Genomic DNA, 23,637 nt, shown 5'->3' on the forward strand with positions numbered 1-23,637 from the left:
TATGTACCAATTATGTTGTATTATATTGACAATTTGCTGTGTCTGTTGGCTATACGTTAACACTAGTCGAGTTTTGTTGTCACGATTTTTGTTTTTAACTTGTAACAATCCTGATCTCTTTGTTTTTAAGGCTCTCTTCTTAGCCTTGAGGATAGATCTCTTACTGTATCCTCTTTGGAGTAACCGATTCTCCAGTTCCTGAGCTCTCTTTTTGAAGACTTTCTCTTCTGAGCAATTCCTTCTTAATCTTAAAAACTCACCAATTGTTAAGGATTTGGCAGTATTGGGTGCATGGGCACTGCTGGCAAAGAGAACATTATTTGTGGTTATTTCTTTCCTGAATAAATCAGTGCTTAAAGAGCCATTGCTTTCTTTATGAATTAGTAAGTCAAGGAAGGAAATGTTAGTCAAATTCTTGTGATATGTTAGTTGAATATTCAGGTTATTATTATTTAATTGTGTTAGAAAAGCATTCAGATCTTCTTCTTTGCCTTCCCATAGAAACAGGATGTCATCAATATATCTGATCCAAAGTGGGATCTTCTCAGAATATTAATAATTTTCATCAGAAAATACAATGGTTTGCTCCCACCAACCAAGAAATAAGTTGGTGTATGTTGGTGCACACGCTGTGCCCATTGCTGTGCCTTGAGTTTGTAAGTAAAATCTATATTGAATAAGAAGAAGTTTTTCGTGAGGACAAATTTGAGTAGATCTAGTACAAATTGATTATGTTCTGGACTTTCATCAGATGATAAATTCAAGAAATGTTTTACTGCATTTAGACCCAGGTTATGGTTGATGCTGGTGTACAGAGATTCCACATCGGATGTGACAAGCCAGGTGTTTCGTGAGATGTTAATGTCTTTGATTATCTGCAGGACTTCCATTGTATCTTTGACATACAAGGACATTTGGGTTAAGAAAGGTCTTAATCGCTGGTCCACATATTGGCTGGCTCTTTTGGTCAGATTTTAATTGCCAGACACAATAGTTCTGCCTGGAGGTTGTTTACTATTTTTGTGGACCTTGGGGATTAAATAAAAAGTTGCTGTTTTTGGATGTGATACGTTCAAGAATTTCTTTTCCTTAGTGTCAATAAGACCATTTTGGCTAGCTGAATCAATCAATTTTGTATACTGAGAATGGAATTCTACAGTTGGGTTCCCCCATAGTTCTTTATAGCATATTTTATTTTTTAATTGGGAGTTAGCCTCTCTAAGATACATGTCTTGTGGCCATATCACAATATTTCCGCCTTTGTCTGCATTTCTAATGATGACATTGTCCTAAGATTCCATGCCTGACAGTGCTTCTCTTTCATCTTTGGACATATTTTGAGGTTTGAAATGGATGTCTAAATCCTTAATGCTGTTGCATACAATTTGGTTAAAGACATCTATGTTAGAACAGTTATTGTTTGGTGGGACATATTTGGATTTAATTTTTAACGCCTTACGCCAATTCGACCCTTCAGGTGGTTCTTGCACTAATAGTAGATCTTCTAATATTTGAAGCGATTCCAATTCTTCTTCAGACCAGGTCGTAGAAGTAATGTCTACTTCTTTATTGTTGAAGTGTTTTTTGAGGAGCAGTTTATGAAGAAACAGTTGTACATCTTTTATTACTTCGAATTTGTCTACCGAGGAGTTAGGGCAAAAAGATAAACCTTTGGATAGGACACTTATATGATGTTCTGTTAAAATCCTGTCAGATAGATTTATAATTCTCAATTTTTCATCCTCATTTGGGAGAATGGACTGGGATTTCTTTCGTATGGTTTTGCTGTCTGCGGTCTGTCTTTTTAATTTTTCTTGTTCCTGGTTTGTCTCTTGTTTTTTACAACAAACCCCTGCCTCCTGTGGGCTCAGAATCTGTACTTGTATCCTCTTCTTAAAAGACTTCCTCTTTCTGTTTTCGACTATAAGTGAACTGGTTGAAGTAGAGGATTGTATGACTATCTCTGTTTCTTTGGAATCTGTGTCATCAATTCATTATCCGTATCTGAGACATCAGTTTCAACTAAATTGATTCTTCTCAGATCTAACGTTCGTTATATTTGATCTATTTTTCCATTTGTATACTTTGTTGACAGTAAAGTCATGTATATCTCTCTGTAGTTTACCCTTTTTAGTCATTTTAATTTCATTTTCATATTTGCCTAGTTCTTTTTGATATTTTTTTATATATACTTTCAAATTCTTGCATATTTTCAAATTGCTTTAATTGCTCATTTTGAGTTTTGATCTGTTCTTCAAGTCTTTAATATTCTTAGGAGTCATGCTTAATGAGAATTTTCATCAGTTTTTTGGAACATTCACTTAATGCTTCCTCCCATTCTATGCTGAGATTTTTCTCTTTGAACTCAAAAGCTGGAAATAATTGAATCCTGATGCCTAGAGGTATTAAGTTCCTTTCAATGTATTGTTCAGAGAATTGTTTATCCCACCAAAGTTTGTCTTGTTTAAACAAATTCTTGTGTAATTCTCTTAGTAACATATCTAAGTTATTGGATGTTTTTTTCTATATTGGTGGGTGATGGATCATTGAATACTTCATTCATATCCACTAGTCTTTTTTTCCCCTTGTCTGTCTATCTGTTTCAAATTTGCTAGCCATAGCTTAATATCACAGTGTGTGCTTTTGGTTGCTGGAATCCTATAGTAGTTATAGGAGTTTTAACTAATGTGTTCAAAAAGGAGAAATTAGCATTAGCACTACACAGATAAGATGGGGATGCTCGGTCTGGTTTTTTAGTGGGTAAACCTTGTGAGCTAGAGTACTTGTGCACAGGGGCAAGTTGCGAAATGGGTCACTTATAGAGCACTTCTAATCACCCCTTAATTAGAAGACATCATACTACATGAAGTACCAAAACAGTAGGAATCATAAATTAAAACATAACTTTTATTTGTGACGAAATTGAATAAAATCAATGTATGAGTGAGTGTGGTTTAAAATTACACAGATACTAGAATTGGAATTAAGATTACTGCTAATTTGGCATTGATGGCTAAGAGTAAAATATAGACAGTACCACTGTAACAAAGGTTTGTTGTGAATAGTATACACTAGTATCGTTTATTGTGAGACACTGAAAAAAATAGTGATTTTGTGGATCGTAGTTTCCACTGTGTTGTCACCTGTAAGAGCCGTATAGCCAAATGACGAGTGAAACACTATATCTAATGGTGTGGTACAGATTCCTCATGGAATTTTAGTGTAAGATACACCTTGTGTTATGGGCTTATATACTGCCCCACCAGAATATACTGGAAATAGTGAAATTGCATGGAGGAATGTGCTGGAGGCTGTACTCAGAGCATTATCTATAACCTTTGTTACAGTGGTACTGTCTATATTATACTCTTAGCCATTGTAGCAGGTCTCAGTACCCCAGACTGGGTATACCCGCTAAAGTCAGCTTCCTCCCACCAAACCCCAACCCATGAACCTCCACTATACCGCCGCTATTAGAATTATGGCCGCTGCAAGTTCTTATAGCTACCCCCAAGAACATTAGCCAATACTGAATACTTGAGGGTCAAAATAGGAACTGCTTTATTGCACAGAAAACACAGCTTTTATACATTTCCAACAAATGGGGGTAGTTACTACATAATCAATAGAAACAAATATTATACAATGAGACAAACATCAGACAATGGTTAGTTAAACAAGATTCTAATCACAACCTGACTTACAAAAAGGCAATGGATGACTCACACAATAACAGAAAGACACTTCACACCTAGACTAGATAACAACAGGGGGTCCCAGCATTAGAGCAGGAGGTTTCAATTAGCTCAAACATTCTGAGTCTCTGAGTCTAGGGAGGGTTGCAGCAGACAATGCTGGATAGGGCTGTCACCTTATACTCCAACAAAACACAGTTATCTTCAAGGCCCTTCAGTTCTTAGAGTCTCTGGGAATTCATGGAAACGGGGTAAACCTGAATCCAGGGTAAAAGTACTCCAAATGTACCCTGGACACCTGCCTCCCAAATCATAGAATCCCCTCAAGTTCCAGGGTCCATAGTTGGTGGGGAGGAGGCTGGCCTGCATTCCTCTCCAAGTTCAAAAGTAATGGAAGCTTCTGTTACATTTCTTCCCCCCCTGGGGTATGTCAGTGTATTTATAAGAATCTTAGCAGTACTCTCCAAATAATATGTGAGTATATGGCAGGGTTATAACTTAATATATTTAACAATCTTTCTTTAAACTAAACCCACAATCAAATATACATTTACTAAGACAATAAAATTAATATAAATACCTGAATTCTTTATTATTAGTAAATATCTATGAACACATTGAAATATATATATTTGAAAAGAATCAAAATATGAGTCAATGTTATACGCATTTAAAATCTATTCAAATATGCTATGAAAAATTCATAAAAGTCTACCCTTAAAATAAGCCTTACTCACAGCAGCCTTTCATTCAATTAACAAAATGAGATTAAAGTATAAACCACTGAATATTTAAACTGATACAATTTTTAACAGTGCTTAGTAAACAATAGGACAATATATATATGCGCTCAGCTATTTAGATGTAATTGATTCTAATACAATTCTAATTGGGACACTAAAAATACCTATATTCTTAATGTAAACAGTTACTTAAATGTCTATTTATTTAAACTGGAACAAATTCTCATTTACTTATAATTAAAACCAATTCTAGATAAATATATATATATATATATATATATATATATATATATATATATATATATATTATATATTTTGCACAGATGAATTACTTAGCATGCAAGAGACACACTTAATTTTATACATAGGACTATGAACACAGTTAAAATACTGAGAGCACCTTTAAATCTCTTTACTATAAATTGACTATGTTTCTACCAATAACCTTTGTTTCAGTTATTAAAAATTAGAACAATTATACTTAACAAATTTGAACCAATTTGTAGTGGTCTTTAGATCATCTCATTTGAAGGAAAGTTATCGCATATCAAGGTAAGTTTTCAGTTTCTTGCTTAGTGAGATTTGTTACCAGGTATGGCCGCCAAATATCAAATCACCAGTATCCAGCAAGTCACAAAAAAACTGTCTTCTTGTTTGCATTGCCATTCCTTTGATCTAATCATTGATGATCTTTTTCATTCATGCCCACGTGCTTATCCCTTCTCAATGGATACTTTTGGGGAACGCTCCCCATTGGTTCAGTATATATTGTCGCTATGGAAACGCATCTTTTAAAAACAGATTCACCTAACCATTTCTAACATTTATGTTTCTAAATCTTACATATCCCATATAATGAGTATATTAAACAATACTGCAACATTGCATTTATCACTTAAAATCCGAATTCCAGGCAGGGTTGTACCATGTGAATTTTCTGATCATTTCAATACCAAGCACCATTATATTATATCAAAATAAGTACACTGTAAATTCAATTCTCCCTATTAAACATATTATAATTTATTGCATTAGTAAATTTCTCTTGTTAGCATTTATATTTCATTTAGCCTAACAGAAAATTTATAATTTGAAAAAACATCAATATTGTATAGTCATATCACATCAAAATGACTTTCATATATCCATCTCACTATATTTCAAGAGATGTATTTAAAATTTCATAAATATTTAGTGCATAATAATATGATATGACTTAGGTCCACAATTTCCCCTATTCATGTGTTTATATTTAATATCACATAAATAGACAGTCTCATATCCATTAAAATATATATTTTCTTACAATGCTGAAGTATATTCTACTTGCATATAATACAGTTGTTTTAAACAGTGAAATTTGAAATTATAATGCAACCCATGTGCTTCCACTGTGTGTGTTACCTTCCTTCCAGCCATATGTCTGCAGTACGTCTTCAAATGTCAGAGATTCAGTGAAATAGAACTGTTGTCATCACATGTGTCTGCTAGCATTTGTTTTCTTTTGAAGTCACAAAGATTTAGGTGAGAAATTTCAGAGGACTTCTTAGCATATTTGCCATTCAAAAGACAGACTATTTACTCTAAATAATCAAGGGGTTTCCTGTAATTTCAGTACTATGCTTATCTTTGTTTGGAAAGATAATTTAGTTGAAAAAGGAATCCAGCTATATAGATTGACCCTCTCTCTGATCACCAAATGTCTTAGAGCCATAAAACCCTGCACATAGTCAAATAAACATGGTCATTAAGTTACAGTTCCTTTAGGAAAATGTTTGTATGCTTGACACAGCAGGAGGCGAGCTTCAAAAGCTATGCTAACTTTCAATCAGGATAAACATGTCTTCACCCAGCCAAAACCATCTGGTAGGGGGTTTTGGGATTTACAGTGAAATAGAATTGTTGTCAATAGCCTCATGTTTAATTAATCCTGGGGATTCATCAACTATATACAGTATATGGAAACCATATATGTATATATATATATATATATATATATATATATATATATATATATATATATATAATTTTCATTTATAATATTCATATACTCTGACAGGTAGACTAACCAGGTAACAGACCACCCACTGATTTGGAACTGTGTTAGTCGGATGGCCCAGTCCAAATCTTTCTTCCATTTTTGTTTTTGGCCACTTCCACTGGGGAGTGAGAATGCTGATCTCCTCTTCCTGGAACACGCTAAGCTGATGGGGAGAGAGGTTGGCTACCTCCTCTCCCTGGAACTGGTTCTGCTGCTGGGGAGAGAGGTCGGCTACCTCCTCTCCCTGGAACTGGCTCTGCTGCTGTGGAGAGAGGTCAGCTACCTCCTCTCCCTGGAACTGGTTCTGCCACTGGGGAGAGGGGTCAGCTACCTCTTCTCCCGGGAACTGGCTCTTCCGCTGTGGAGAGAGGTCAGCTACCTCCTCTTCCTGGAACTGGTTCTGCAGTTGGGGAGAAAGTTTGGCTACCTCCTCTCCCTGGAACTGGCTCTGCTGCTGTGGAGAGAGGTCAGCAACCTCCTCTCTCTGGAACTGGTTCTGCCGCTGGGGAGAGAGGTCAGCTACCTCCTCTCCCTGAAAACTGCTCTGCCACTGTGGAGAGAGGTTGGCTACCTCCTCTCCATGGAAACTGCTCTGCCGCTGGGGAGATAGGTCAGCTACCTCCTCTCCGTGGAACTGACTCTGCTGCTGTGGAAAGAGGTCGACTACCAAACATATATACCCAAGACCTGCAGAGGGTATCTCCAGCTCCTGTACCCAAGCCCTGCGGAAGGAATCTGCCAAGCACAGGTATCTTGCTCCAGTACCCAAACCTTGCAGAGGGCGTCTGCCAAGCACCGGTATTCAGCTCCTGTACCCAAGTTTAGCAGAGAGCATCAGTCAAGCAACTGTATCCTACTCCAGTACCCAAGCCCTGCAGAAGGCACCTGCCAAGCCCCGGTATCTATTTCCTGTACTCAAGCTCTTCAGAGGCTTTCTGTCAAGAACCGGTATCCAGCTTCTGTACCCAAGCCCTGCAGAGTGTATCTGCCAAGCACCAGCATCCAGCTCTCAAGTTTCCTGTATAATTAGTTTGCCTTCTGTCTGTTTTCTCAATCATGCCAAAAAGGGGTATTTCTGCAAAAGAAGCCTAATCCCCTGGCCCCTTTTAGTGCACAATATGGGACTAAGTCTGACAGCTCTACACATGAACTCCAAACCCCTGAACCCGCTCTGCTGAGTATGAGATTTAGACATGTATATGTATGTATCTCAGTGTTAAAGCCCTTTGCAGCCCTCATATCTTTGTGCCCTATAACTTTTTAAGCAATTTTCTCTTTAATAGTTTTTGTCAGAAAGTGTTATTATGAGTGTTCTTTAAAATGTATTTATGATTTTTTTGTGACAATATTCAACGTGTCTACTTACCTGCATTCGCCCACCCCAATACGCTCGCCTAAGCTCGCCTAACATCACCGCCACAGACCTGAATACGTTCGCCAAAGTTATCAAGAAAGCTGTCAAAAAGCTGCGCACCAAGTACGGTGCGATGAGCAGCTGACTGTTGATAACTGACAGTCATCGATCTCGCTGCTCATCGGCTTATTCACAGCTTTCTTGCTAGCCTGTCACTAAGCACCTAAATAAACTTATTAACCCCTTAACCACCAATCCTGGACCCCTCCGCAACTATAATAAATATATGAACCCCTAAACCGCCTCTCCCGGACCCCGCTGCTACCTACATTATACCTATTAACCCCTAACCTGCCGCCCCTATACCGCCGCAACCTACATAAAGTTATTAACCCCTATCCTGCCGATCCCAGACCCCACCACAAATAAATTAATTGTTTAACCCCTAAACCACCGCACCCGGAGCCTTCCGCCACCTACATTACATTTATTAAACCCTATCCTGCTCCCTTCTACACTACCGCCACCTACAGTACATTAATTAACCCCTAATCTACCCCCCCTACTAATTAATTAACCCCTAAACCTAAGTCTAACCCTAACACCCCCCTAACTTAAATATTATTTAAATTAATCTAAATAAATATTCCTATAATTAAATAAATTAATCCTATTTAAAACTAAATACTTACCTATACAATAAACCCTAAGATAGCTACAATTTAACTATTAGTTACATTGTAGCTATTTTAGGGTTAATTTTTATTTTACAGGCAAGTTTGTATTATTTTAACTAGGTACAATAGCTATTAAATTGTTATTATCTATTTAATAGCTACCTAGCTAAAATAAATACAAAATTACCTGTAAAATAAATCCTAACCTATGTTGCAATTACACCTAACACTACACTATCATTAAATAAATTAAATTAATTAACTACAATTACCTAACATTAAATAAAATTAACTAAAAATAACTAAAGTACAAAAAAAAACCCTCTAAATTACAGGAAAAAAAAATTACAAGAAGTTTAAACTAATTACACCTAATCTAAGCCCCCTAATAAAATAAAAAAGCCCCAAAATAATAAAATTCCCTACCCTATACTAAATTACAAATAGCAGTTAAAAGGGCTTTTTGCGGGGTATTGCCCCAAAGTAATCAGCTCTTTTACCTGTAAAAAAAGAAATACAACCCCCCCAACATTAAAACCCACCACCCACACGCCCAACCCTACTCTAAAACCCACCCAAACCCCCCTTAAAAAAAACTAACACTAACCCCTTGAAGATCACCCTACCTTGAGGCTTCTTCACCCAGCCGGGCACAAGTGGTCCTCCATATGGCAGAAGTCTTCATCCGATCAAGGCAGAAGAGGTCCTCCAGATGGTAGAAATCTTCATCCTCGTGGCATCTTCTATCTTCATCCTTCCGGAGCGGAGTGGAGCCATCTTCTATCCAGCCGACGTGGAGCCTTCCTCTTCAATCAAAGTTCTAACGAAGAATGAAGGTTCCTTTAAATGACGTCATCCAAGATGGCGTCCCATGAATTCCGATTGGCTGATAGGATTCTATCAGCCAATCGGAATTAAGGTAGGAAAAATCCGATTGGCTGATGTAATCAGCCAATCTGATTGCACTTCAATCCGATTGGCTGATCCAATCAGCCAATTAATTTTTTTATTAAAGGTGTGATTAATTTAGCATTTCACTTCTCTGTCTGATTCCTGGTTCCCTGACATTACGCAAGGGCACCTTTTAAAGACTTGTCCTACACGGCCGGGAAAAACCCGCACCTAAGTTCCTGTCAGGGACAGACCTTGGGTCATTTATCCTTGTCATGGGAACCTCTAAAAGAGAAACCTTTGGTCATTGTTGTCCTTTCCTGGGTGCACTCCTCCATAGTCACTCAGGCTCTTATAGACTCACGTGCTGCATGCTATTTCTTTGACAGTGCTTTTGTATCATAGCACTCCATTCCAGTACAATCTCAGTCCACTCCACTTGCTATTGAGGTCATTGATGGCAGGCCCCTTCAGCTTGCACTAGTTACTCATGAAATTGCTCAGTTATCCATGGCTGTTGTGACTCTCCATTAGGAAACTCTCCAGTTCCAGGTAATAACTTCTCTGCATTTTCCAGTTGTTCTGGGTTATCCCTGGCTCCAAAAGCACAATCCCAGTCTCAACTGGTGTAGGTCGAAAATATTGTCATGGTCCCCGCAATGTACCTCCACTTGTCTCCGGAAACAAGTCAAAGTCTTGTGCACTTCTTCGTTATCTTAACTGCCAGAGGAGTACTGAGAGTTCCAAGATGTTTTTTTACAAAGAGTGGACCGATCAGATCACCACAATAACTGGTCTGACTTGTTGCATTGGGTGGAGTTCGCTCGTAATAGTGCTATCAATGCTTACTCCCAGTTGTCCCTGTTCATGGCAAACTATGGGTTTCAACAATTGTTGCCCAATTTGTTTATGTCTCAGGGTATTCTAGCTTTGGAGGAGCATCTCCAGCAACTATGTTCCACTTTGGTGCAGATTCAGGATTGCCTTTGTTGGTCTATGCAGTGCCAAAAGTTCCAGGCTGACTGTAGGCGTCTACCCACACCTACCTACCAGGTCAAAGAGAGGGATCAGCTGTCCTTCCACAACTTGGACCTTCGTGTGCCATCCAATAAACTGGCTCCCTGTTATGTTGGGCCTTTTCGAATATTCAGATGGGTCAATCCGGTAGCCTACACTCTTGACCATCCTTCTGCAATGCGCATCTTCAATGTTTTTCACGTCTCCCTCTTGAAACCATTGGTTTGTAATCAGTTTACCACTGTGTTGCCTCATTCCTGTCCTATTTCTGTTGACAACCATGAATAACATGAGGTCAGAAGCATTATTGACTCTCGTAAGTCCAGAGGTTGCGTACAGTATTTGGTTCACTGGAGGGGTTATGGTCCGAAGGATCGTTCATGCGTTTCCTCCTCTGATGTTCATACTCCCGGCTTCCTCTGTGCCTTCCATGCCAATTTCCCCAATAAGAATTTTTTTTTGCCTGCAGGGAGGGGTCGTTGAGGTGAGGGTACTTTCAGGGTTTCTCCCTGACTTTTATAGTTATTTGCTGATTTTTACCTTGGCTGCCATATTAGACTCACCTGTCTTCTCTCCTTGCTTGTAGCAAAATTTGTAACGCTGCTGCTCACTACTCCAGGCTCCCTCTTATGGCCAAATTGGAGAACATCATCAGAGAGAGACAGACTGAGGTCCCAGAATGATGATGTCATCATTCCCTATGTAACTACTTCAGTCCTATTTGCCTTTGCACTTGCGTTGTCTCTGACTTCTCTGTGAGATCCTGTGTTCCTAACTGTGTATTACCTGGCTTGTTTAATGTCTCTTCATGATCCCTGGCTTGTTCCTGACACAGCTGATCTTCGTGTTTGACTACACGCACTGGCTTTGACTCCTGGCTTGTCATTTTGGACTCTTTATTATTTTTTGTTATTTTTTTAATAAAGGTATGATTAATTTAGCATTTCACGTCTCTGTCTGATTCCTGGTTCCCTGACAGTGTGTGTTTGTGTGTGTATGTGCGTGTACTGTGTATGTGTATGTATGTGTGTATGTATGTGTGTGTGTCTGTGTGTATATATGTGTGTGTGTATCTGTATGTATGTGTGTGTATGTGTATGTATATGTGTGTGTCTGTGTGTATGTGTGTGTGTCTGTTTGTATATATGTGTGTGTGTGATTATGTACGTGTGTCTGTGTGTATATATGTGTGTGTATGTGTATATGTGTATGTGTGTGAGAGTAAGAGTCTGTGTGTGCGATGTATGTTGTCTTTGTGTCATAGGAGCTATTAACCCTCCATACTGCAAATACATTTGGTAGATAATGAAAATTTAAAGGCAATCACCTACCAATGACTGTGAGGTATTGGAAAGCTAAAAGCTAAATATCAATGCATCTACTTCCTATTCGTACTGTTATTTGTGGTTTTTCACCTTCCTCCCTTTTTTGTCTTTGTTTACCTCCGTTCTCTGCCTACAGCACTAGACCTGTAAAGAAGACATTGTTTAGCAAATTCAGGGCAGTTGGGAATTTAGATGTGCTACACTAATGAATGGGGGTGCTTAGTCCCATCGCACCCGTTAAGGAACAAGGACAAACAGTTTGTGTTGATACCAGATGTATAACAACAAATCTCTCTTTTAAAAGATCCTGAGTTTGATACCTTCCTGAATTTATTAAAGGGACACTTAACACCTGATAAAAATCATTAAAAAGTATGTTTTATTATGAATTAAAATCAAGTAATCACTACTGTCTAGTTTATTTGTTCACCTTACCCCTAAGTGTTGAAAAAAATCGATTTGAAGATGAATGCTAATAAGGTGAATTATTCTCCAATGTAAGGTGCCATATTAGAACGCACGTTACACTGGGTCACAGCAGTCATGGGACTTGTGCATATAAAAAACACAGCAGCAGCAGCAGCAGCAATCAATGTTATGCAGACACAGCTTGTGCTGCAGTTTATGTTATAAATCTGTTATAGGAATAAAACATTTCATTATTATGTTTTTCTATGCAAATAAAGCTTACTTTTTCAAAAGTTACCACTGACATTCCTAATGTGTGTGAATGTACACAGCACTCGGCAGGGTTATAAATGTAAATCATTCTCTTCTTTGACAAGCTCCAGTCTGGAGAGGGAGGGGCCGAGGGGGGAGAGAGAGCAGAGAGACTCAGTGAATAAAATAGACTGAGTAACTCATGCTGCAAATACTTTTTCCTGGAGATTTGTTCCATACAATATTTTATTTTCATACATCTGCAATACATATATTACTGTATATAGCAAGTCTACATATGTATTTGTATGTATGTATATATATATATATATATATATATATATATATTAGTCCTAAAGCCAGTTCACACGGGCCATTTTTTGCAGGGTACAGCGGTCCCACCCCTTGTGCTCTCTCCCTCCCCCTCTCTTTTGCTCTCTCTCTCCCCTCTATTTTGCACTTTCTCTCCCCCCCTGTCTTTTGAGCTCTCTCCCCCCTCTCATTTGCGCTCTCTCTCCCCCCCTTTTGCGCTCTCTCTCACCCCCCTCTTTTGCGCTCTCTCTCTCCCCCTCTCTTTTGCGCTTTCTTTCCACCTCTCTTTTGAGCTCTCTCTCCCCCCTCTCTTTTGAGCTCTCTCTCTCCCCCTCTCTTTTGAGCTCTCTCTCTCCCCCTCTCTTTTGAGCTCTCTCCCTCCCCCCCTCTCTTTTGCCCGCTCTCTCCCCCCCTCTTTTGTGCTCTCTCTCCCCCCTCTTTTGCGCTCTCGCTCTCTCCCCCCTCTTTTGCGCTCTCTCTCTCTCCCCCCTCTTTTGTGCTCTCTCACCCCCTCTTTTGCATTCTCTCTCTCCCCCCCTCTTTTGCGCTCTCCCCCCCCCCTCTTTTGCGCTCTCTCCTCCCTCTTTTGTGCTCTCTCTCTCCCCCTCTCTTTTGCGCACTCTCTCCCCCTCTCTTTTGCGCTCTCTCTCCCCCCTCTCTTTTACGCTCTCTCTCCCCCTCTCTTTTGCGCTCTCTCTCACCCCTCTCTTTTACGCTCTCTCACCCCTCTCTTTTGCGATCTTCCCCCTCTCTTTTGCGCTCTCTCTCCCCCCTCTCTTTCGCGCTCTCTCTCACCTCTCTTTCTCTCCCCTCTCTCCCCCCTCTCTCTCTCCCCTCTCTCTCTTTCTCCCCTCTCTCTCTCTCCCCTCTATCTCTCTCTCTCTCCCCTCTCTATCTCTCTCTCTCTCCCTCCCTCTCTCTCTCCCCTCTCTCTCTCCCCCCTCTCTCTCTCCTGTCTCTCTCTCTCTCCCCTCTCTCTCTCACCTCTATCTCTCCCTCTCTCCCCCTCTCTCTCTCCCCCCTCTCTCTCCCCCCTCTCTTTCTCTCCCCCCTCTCCCCCCCTCTCTCCCCCCCTCTCTCTCCTCCACCCCTCTCTCTCCTCTCTCCCTCCCCCTCCCCTTTCTCTCCCTCCTCTCTCTCTCCCTCCCCTCTCTCTCTCTCTCTCTCTCCCTCCCTCCCCTCTCTCTCTCCCCTCTCTCTCCCATCTCTCCCCCCCCTCTTTCTCTCCCTCCCCCCCTTCTCCCCCCCCCTTTCTCTCCCTCCCCCCTTTCTCTCCCCCCTCTCTCTCTCTCTCCACCCTCTCTCCCCCTCTCTCTCTCTTCCCCCCTCTTTTGATCTCTCTCTCCCCTTTCTTTTGCTCTCCCTCCCCCTCTCTTTTGCTGTCTCTCTCCCTCTCTTTTGCTCCCTCTCTTGTGCTCTCTTTATCTCCCCTCTTGATCTCTCTCTCCCCTCTTGATCTCTCTCACCTTTCTTATCTTTTCCCTACCCCCTCTCTCCCCTCTTTTGAGCTGTTTTGAGCTCTCAGAGTCTCAGTCTGCACGGCCTTTCACGGCCCGCCTGGCCCCGCCCCTTCACGCTTGGCCCCACCCCCTTCACGGCCCTTCATGCTCGACCCCGCCCCCTTCATGCATGGTCATGCCCCACACACTAGGCTACGCCCACTTCTGCTTGAGTCGCACTGCAGAAGAGACTTAGGGACTGTAAGGCCAGGTGTGTTTGTCCTTGTGCTGTCTCTACTGCGCATGACAGCTTCGGACAAACACACTTGGCCTTTTATAGTATAGGATATATAAATGTTTGTGTGTGTACATTTGTATTTTCTGTATTTATATGTGTATATATGTATTTACAGACAAAAATACACATATAAACACATAAATACATATATGTATACATTAATAGGCGCATATATATATGTATTGGAGCCCTTTGCAGTCAAGTAGATCAAATATGTAAAATTATATTTATGCAATATAAATTTTTAATATAGTGTTATACAGAGAATTTACTGTAAATATTTCATATTCCAATGTTCTGCCCATAGAGGAATATGTTCTATGTATTTATAAATAGATATTTCTATATATATTGTATATATCTATACCTGTATATAGTCATATACATATAAATATATATATATATATATAGATAGATAGATAGATAGATAGATAGATAGATAGATAGATAGATAGATAGATAGTGCACAAAAATGCCACCATATACATGTAGAAATATGTATTTATGCTATGTGATCATTGGGATGTGAAATATTCATATCGGGTTAGCGAACTTAAGAATATGCGATCGTGTTTGGAGTGTTAGGTTTTTTTCTTTCTTTTTTTTTGCTCCCATGACTTCTACGGGGAAAATGGTGAAAAACAATAACGTGCATGTCATCAACAGTGATGTTCAGATACCATAGATGAAAACATTAACAACATACTGCATCTAAAGTTATTAGATATATTGTTCAGCAGGAATAAAATTGCCAGGAAAAAGAGTAAAATAAAAACTGAAATTAAAAAACAGAGAGGGAGCAAGATGGAAAAAAGGGACTGAAGGGATAACCTTTTAGGGTTTTTATTGAGCATTTATTATTTTATTTCCATTCTCCCTTGCTGTAAATGTGCTGAATTTCTGTGTACTTAATTTTTTTTAATGTTAGGTTTAATTTTACCCAACAGAGGGCAGCAGTGGTTTGTGGTTCGTTCTGTGTAATATAATTCTAGGTATTGCTTTGTCCACAATTAAATTCCTGTTCTAAGAACAAATGGAAAAAAAATTGTTCCAGCAATCAGTTGTGCAATAGCTTGTTTTCCTATAGAGATTTTAGCTTAGTGCAGTCAAAATGCTACTGAGTAAGAAAAAACCCAAATATAACTTTCACAGGAAAACTTAATGTGGGTTTGTTCTGTCATTGCTTCAGCAAACACCAAATAAAAGAATTGTGAAAAAATAACTATGTAATTAATAAAAAAAAAGGAAAGAAAAGCATGACTGAACATGTATTTTTTAAATATTATTTTGCAGTTGTTTTGTTTACTATAGCTATTTATTAAGGTTTTGCCATATTAACTTTTTAACTATGACCCTATAATATTTAAACACACCACACAAGCTTATGATATCAAAATGGTAATTGTATTAAAATGTTCTAGCAGGCGACAAGTTCCTAACTGTAACTAGGGTTGTGAGGTGCCTAATATTTAACCATACAGCCCCATATTGTAGCTACCTGTCCAGCAAAATTAAAGGGATACTATACTAAACCCAAATGTTTTCTTGCATGATTCAGACTAGGAGGCCGAATTATCAAACGTCTGTCAGACCTGATCCGACAGTGCGGATCAGGTCCGACAGACATCGCTGAATGCGGAGAGCAATACGCTCTGCGTATTCAGCATTACACCAGCAGCACACAAGAGTTGCTGGTGCAACGCCGCTCCCTGCAGACTTGCGGCCAATCGGCTGCCAGCAGTGGGGTGTCGATCAACCCGATTGTACTCGATCGGGTTGAATTGTGGTGATTCCTGTCCGCCTGTCCTCTGCTTTGTAACTGCTGTTTCTGGCGAGTCTGAAGACTCACGAGAAACACTGGCCCTCAAGCTCCTTTTCGGAGCTTGATAAATGGGCCTCAGAGCATGCAATTTTAAGAAACTTTCTAATTTACTCCTATTATCATTTTTTCTTTGTTCTCTTGCTATTTAGCTTACATGCTCTATCTGAATCATGAAAGAATGCATTTGGGTTTACTATCCCTTTAAGTTATGTGGTTTTCAATATAATTTACCTTGCATTCAATTCTAGTTTCACATTAATTTTTCTTCACTTTAATAAGCGCCATGTGTATTTTGAAATTAACTTCCCAGCCTACATTCGGTGAGATGAAACTGTGAGCACTACAGGGGTAAAATGCTTTCTTTCAATATCAACTGCGAGACTCATTTCTCAAAAGAAATATAAGGAACATCTTGATTACAATTTAAACTTTGTTTTTGTAAATTACTGAGTAAATTAAAGGGATAGTTTACTAAAAAAAACGTTCTCCCCTTTAATTTGTTCCCAATGATCCACTTTACCTGCTGTAGTATATTAAAGGGTCAAAATTAAACTTCATGACTCAGATAGAACTTACAATTTTAAACAACTTTCCAATTTACTTCCATTAACAAAATGTTCACAGTCTTTTAATATTTACACTTTTTGAGTCACCAGATCCTACTGAGCATGTGCAAGAGTTCACAGCATATACGTATATGCATTTGTGATTGGCTGATGGCTGTCACATGATACAGGGGGAGTGGAAATAAACATAACTTTGCAATTTATTTAACAAAAATCTACTACTCATTTGCAGTTCAGACTAAGGGTCATATGTATTAAGCTCCTAATGGAGATTGATGCCCGTGTTTCTGGCGAGCCTGTTCTGCTGCTCTGAGCAGGCGGACAGACATCGCCAGAAATCAACCCGATCGAGCATGATCGGGTTGATTGACACCCTCCTGCTGGCGGCCTATTGGCCTCGAGTCAGCAGGGGGCAGCATTGCACCAGCAGCTCTTGTGAGCTGCTGGTGCAATGCTGAATATGGCGAGCGTATTGCTCGCCGTATTCAGCGAGGTCTGGCGGACCTGATCCGCCGCGTCGGATCAGGTCCGCCAGACCTTGATAACTTGGGGCCTAAGCGCTATTGCATTGTCTTCTTATCATGCATTTGTTGATTATGCAAATCTACTGTATTGACTGGTCCTTTAAATTATTTACAAGTATTTCCTTTACCTTTAAATTGGCATTTAAAATAACTGATTTAGCCTGTGGTATTGCCACCTATTCTTAACGTTTCTGGCCTTAGTTTCAAGCTATAGATAAACTGTGTAAACACAACCAGCAGAAGAAATTACACTCCCAGTGGAGTATAGAAGAGATTAGGTAATAAAATGTTAATTTTCCATTGTTCTCTCCAAGTATTGGTCTTTGGTTTACTAACAGATATAAAATAAAGAAGCAAGTATATGTACACAATGTGATACATTAATGAGATCTGATTATACCTACAAGCTCTACCCATTTTATTAGTTTGTGGCTTCAAAACTATTAATATACACAATTAATCCTTAAATCTCATACATTTTATACTCTGCAGTTGTTAAAAAAGTAATGGGAAACACATTAAGGGAAAAACAGTATACTGTCCCTTTAAGTAGCAGTTTAACCATTTACATCGTATGTGCATAATAAGAACAATTTTCAGTTTGTAACAGCGATTTAACACCTTTTTGGATGTGTACTGTTTATACAATTTTTTATATATAACAGGAATCTGTTTTTTACAGTATATATTAAGGTACAAGTGGAGAGCTAAATATTGCTTTCATGAAAGCGATATTTGTACTCCACTGTGTAATACCAGCACACGCTAATGTGCGCTGGTATTACAAGTTAACAGCAATGTGAATGCTAGCTCACGTAAGCATTGCTGGGAATCATTGCGCACATGAGTGCTCGCTTAGACTCCAATGGGACTTTCATTCTAATGCCGTCAGAGACAGCATCAGAACCTCATGCAGCGAAGGGGTAAGTAGCACAGCGATGGCGGCATGTTTTGAAATATATATGTATATGACTATATGCATATATATTTATGTGTTATTATGAGCACAATAATTTAGTGCTCCACTTGTAATCTACTAATAAATACACTTTTAAAATGTTTATTTGATCAAACTCTGTGTGCAAGTTACCGCACTAGCTCGCTTATCAACATAGACGTTTATGCTAAAATCTTGGTGAATAAATTGGCGAGAGTTCTCCCTGATATTGTACAATACAACCAAGTGGGCTTTACACCTAGAGACAGGGTCTGCCAACACTAGGAGATTATTAAACCTCTTTTCAGAGTCTGCAAGTCTAGGGATCCCACGTGTCACCTTGTTTTTGGATGCAGAGAAAGCATTTGACATGGTGAGGTGGGATTACATGCTGTAGGTGCTCGGAGTATTTGGTTTACCAGAAGATTTAATTATGGCGGTTGCAGCTTTGTACTCTATAAACCTTTTTGCCACAGTTAGGGGCTTGTGGTTTGCCTCGGCATCCTTTCACATACACAATGGCATGAGGCAAGGCTGCATTCTATTCATTTCCTATTCGCTCTGATCATTGAACCCTTATCTTGAAAAAATCAAACTAAAGAAATATATAGGTTGCTGATTCATTATACACTTCATAACCTTGCCCTCTTTTGCCAGACAATTTAATGGTATTCATAACAGAGACCAAACAAATCTTACCCATACTGTTTGAGACTCTTTTGGCATTTGGAGAATTACTTTTAATATAATCAGTCTCACTAACCAAGGCTTAGGGAGATATTTATCAAAGCGTCAACTGAAAATACGATTGAATCCTGCGCCGTATTTGTCGCAAGATTTATCCGCCGTAGTTATCAAAGCGTCAAGATCGTCAAATGTTGAAATGTGTGATGAAATATATGGTCCCGCGATCTCAGTCCTACGGAGATCGATGCTTGCTTCATTACAGATGTTTCAAATTCACATTTGTCTCTATTTGACCATTTTCCTAATTTATCAAACATTTAAAAGGTACGTTCGAGTTTATTCTGACGCAGCGTACCTAGTTTTCAATCCGCCACCCTTGAGGCTGCGGATGCCATAGAAATCAATGGGAGTCTGAAAACACAGAAAGCTTATGTTCGATGCTGCAAAAGAATAAAGCATATTACATAATAAATGTAAATTAGAAACTTTCTTAAAATCGTATATCCTTTCTAAATTAAAACAATATTATTGCTCCACATTTGGTGCACTAGTAGATATAGGGATAAAAATGAAAAATACATTACTACTTATGGATTATGTTACAACTTTGTCTCACATTACAAAGCAAGGGGACAATATTATTTCTCCAAATTTTTGCAACGTTTTGCCCCAAACTTGTCTTACTAATAAATATAGAGATAAAAAAATGAAATAAATACACAACATAATATAGCTAACTTCCTTTTTATTTTTTTGGAAAAATCTATTTGCACCATGTTTAACCCCTAAATGACCGAGGATGTGCCAGGTCGTCCTAAAATACACCACTAAAATGTAAAATTAGCTCTAGTCCCAAACGGTCAACAAATGGAAAAGTGGTCTGGTCACTAAAGGGTTAAGTCATGTAATACAAGTCCCACTGTCCACTTCGCACCAAATTTGGCGAAACACTTTTCACACCAAATATGACGCAAACTCCTAAACAACCCACACACTAGTGAATTTTTCAACCATTTTTTAATGGAATATGCATAATCACATGATTTATAACATCAACCAATCTGATTCAAATATACATTTTAAACTATCACTAACTAATCAAATTGCTCGATACGTGTGTCATTGATCACTCATCAGAACTTGTAAGTGCCATTTTTTACATTGTGTATTATACTTTGAAAGTATGTATATGTGAAATTAGTATTAATTAAATTAGGATTCTAAAATTCAAATTGATGTTTGATTCATTATAATCTTAAGCCGATAGCTCAACGGGATAGCCCATCTAACATTAAACTGTCATAATTCAAATACAGCAGAAATTAAAATCACCTCTTAACTGTCATGATATTTTCAGTGCTTTTCTTCCTTCTCTTGAATTTCTTTTTCAGTAAGAAATGTCATCTTATATGCCAGCCCATTTTATAACACCTGTGTAGAGGTGGTTTTTAAAACTAGATTTCAATCAGGAGGGGTTACACAGGTACAGAGAGAAAACTGGCCCAGCTCTTAATATATCCATTGATTGCAAATAAATACATATGATACCCTGATTACATGCTATATTCGCAATTATTCTTGCTCAGACTAATAATACATTTACACTATATACATATAGTGGTATAAATAAACACAGCGATATGACAGACAACTTTGTTTAGAACAAAAAAAGGAACTTAGGGTCATGTAAATATGTTTGCAAAATATTTCTGACATAACACATATATATATATATATATATATATATATATATATATATATATATATATATATATATATATATATATATATATATAAAGTAAAGTAAAGTTCAAAGTTGCTGTCCATACATTTGTATATATTTTAAATGACAAAAGATTGTCATAACAAAGTTAAAAATTCCAAAGGTAAAATGTTCCATAAACAGAAAACACTGATGTAACGTTGAATCAATGTAACAAATACTGCTGATAGAAAATCCCCTCTACCCGCCTCACATAAGGATCCGATTTAAATGCAGCTTACTTCAGAGCTCCAGCCAAACTTTATATCAAATACAATTGAGCACCAAACTTATGGAGAATGAGACACAACGGAAGCCATGCTCCCATAAGGCATTAACGCCTTAAACTCACCACCCGGGGTGCATCGATCTTCATCTTCTCTTAGGGCTCAGTGTAAGATTCAAAAAGCTCTATTGCGGAGCTCACTCGATAGCTGCAGTAGGGTCCCAGCGAGGCGTCCCACTATGCGGGAAGGGGGGGTGTCCGATGACACTAGGTATCCAAGAACCAATCCGGTAGCAGAAAAAACACTTGAAAGGAATCCCTTTGGAGAACTTTGGAGTCGATGTCCTGAAAACCGCTGCTGCAGCCCAGAAAATAGGCAGCAAAGAAAACAAAGTTGTTGCAGACAGCGGTTATAAGTTAAAATTAACAGTCTTTATTTAAACTTGGTTTAAAAATAGAAACACTCCAGAGGTTACACAGGTACAACACAGCAATGGATCCGCTAACATGTTTCGGCCTCAGGCCGTAATCATAGCTAAAGGACAAAGCATCTGAACCATTTTAAAAAGGCACCAGGATAACCCTGATTGGGTAAAATCAAAGGCAAGCTGTGTGTTAACATTAACTCTATGAGTACACATAATGGTTTAATTTTACTTTGCGGTCTGAAAGGGAAAAGGTTGCACAAATGCCATTTATACAGTCAAATGTATTAAAGGATTATTGTAAAATATTATAATAATATTATAATATAGTAGTATTGAAGAGATGTTTGAAAAAACCTTTAAAGAAACTGGCACTAAAAAGTTATTGCAATGTTAAACATTTAGAAAGTTATCAAAGGTAAAGTAACACCGTAATGTAGCGCATACTGTCACTGTATACTTATTTTAAATTAATTTATTTATTAACACATTTGAGCATGTCTAGTCTAACAAGTTCACACCCTTTTATTTATATTTAAGTGGGAGCTAGATGCATGTGTGTAATAGGACAAAACATAGGCCTAGATTTGGAGTTCGGCGGTAAAAGGGCTGTTAACGCTCCGCAGGCTTTTTTCTGGCCGCACCATAAAATTAACTCTGGTATCGAGAGTTCAAACAAATGCTGCGTTAGGCTCCAAAAAAGGAGCGTAGAGAATTTTTACCGCAAATGCAACTCTCGATACCAGAGTTGCTTACGGACGCGGCCGGCCTCAAAAACGTGCTCGTGCACGATTCTCCCATAGGAAAAAATGGGACTGTTTGAGCTGAAAAAAAACCTAACACCTGCAAAAAAGCAGCGTTTAGCTCCTAACGCAGCCCCATTGTTTCCTATGGGGAAACACTTCCTAAGTCTGCACCTAACATCCTAACATGTACCCCGAGTCTAAACACCCCTACCCTTACACTTATTAACCCCTAATCTGCCGCCCCCGCTATCGCTGACCCCTGTATATTTTTTTTAACCCCTAATCTGCCGCTCCGTAAACCGCCGCAACCTACGTTCTCCCTATGTACCCCTAATCTGCTACCCCTAACACCGCCGACCCCTATATTATATTTATTAACCCCTAACCTGCCCCCCACAACGTCGCCGACACCTGCCTACACTTATTAACCCCTAATCTGCCGAGCGGACCTGAGCGCTACTATAATAAAGTTATTAACCCCTAATCCGCCTCACTAACCCTATCATAAATAGTATTAACCCCTAATCTGCCCTCCCTAACATCGCCGACACCTAACTTCAATTATTAACCCCTAATCTTCCGATCGGAGCTCACCGCTATTCTAATAAATGGATTAACCCCTAAAGCTAAGTCTAACCCTAACACTAACACCCCCCTAAGTTAAATATAATATTTATCTAACGAAATAAATTAACTCTTATTAAATAACTTATTCCTATTTAAAGCTAAATACTTACCTGTAAAATAAATCCTAATATAGCTACAATATAAATTATAATTATATTATAGCTATTTTAGGATTAATATTTATTTTACAGGCAACTTTGTAATTATTTTAACCAGGTACAATAGCTATTAAATAGTTAAGAACTATTTAATAGTTACCTAGTTAAAATAATAACAAATTTACCTGTAAAATAAATCCTAACCTAAGTTATAATTAAACCTAACACTACCCTATCAATAAAATAATTAAATAAACTACCTACAATTACCTACAATTAACCTAACACTACACTATCAATAAATTAATTAAACACAATTCCTACAAATAAATACAATTAAATAAACTAGCTAAAGTACAAAAAATAAAAAAGAACTAAGTTACAGAAAATAAAAAAATATTTACAAACATAAGAAAAATATTACAACAATTTTAAACTAATTACACCTACTCTAAGCCCCCTAATAAAATAACAAAGCCCCCCAAAATAAAAAATTCCCTACCCTATTCTAAATTAAAAAAGTTACAAGCTCTTTTACCTTACCAGCCCTGAACAGGGCCCTTTGCAGGGCATGCCCCAAGAATTTCAGCTCTTTTGCCTGTAAAAAAAAACATACAATACCCCCCCCCCAACATTACAACCCACCACCCACATACCCCTAATCTAACCCAAACCCCCTTAAATAAACCTAACACTAAGCCCCTGAAGATCTTCCTACCTTGTCTTCACCATCCAGGTATCACCGATCCGTCCTGGCTCCAAGAT

This window comes from Bombina bombina, chromosome 1, assembly GCF_027579735.1.
Source record: "Bombina bombina isolate aBomBom1 chromosome 1, aBomBom1.pri, whole genome shotgun sequence".
In the NCBI taxonomy this organism is placed as follows: domain Eukaryota; kingdom Metazoa; phylum Chordata; class Amphibia; order Anura; family Bombinatoridae; genus Bombina; species Bombina bombina.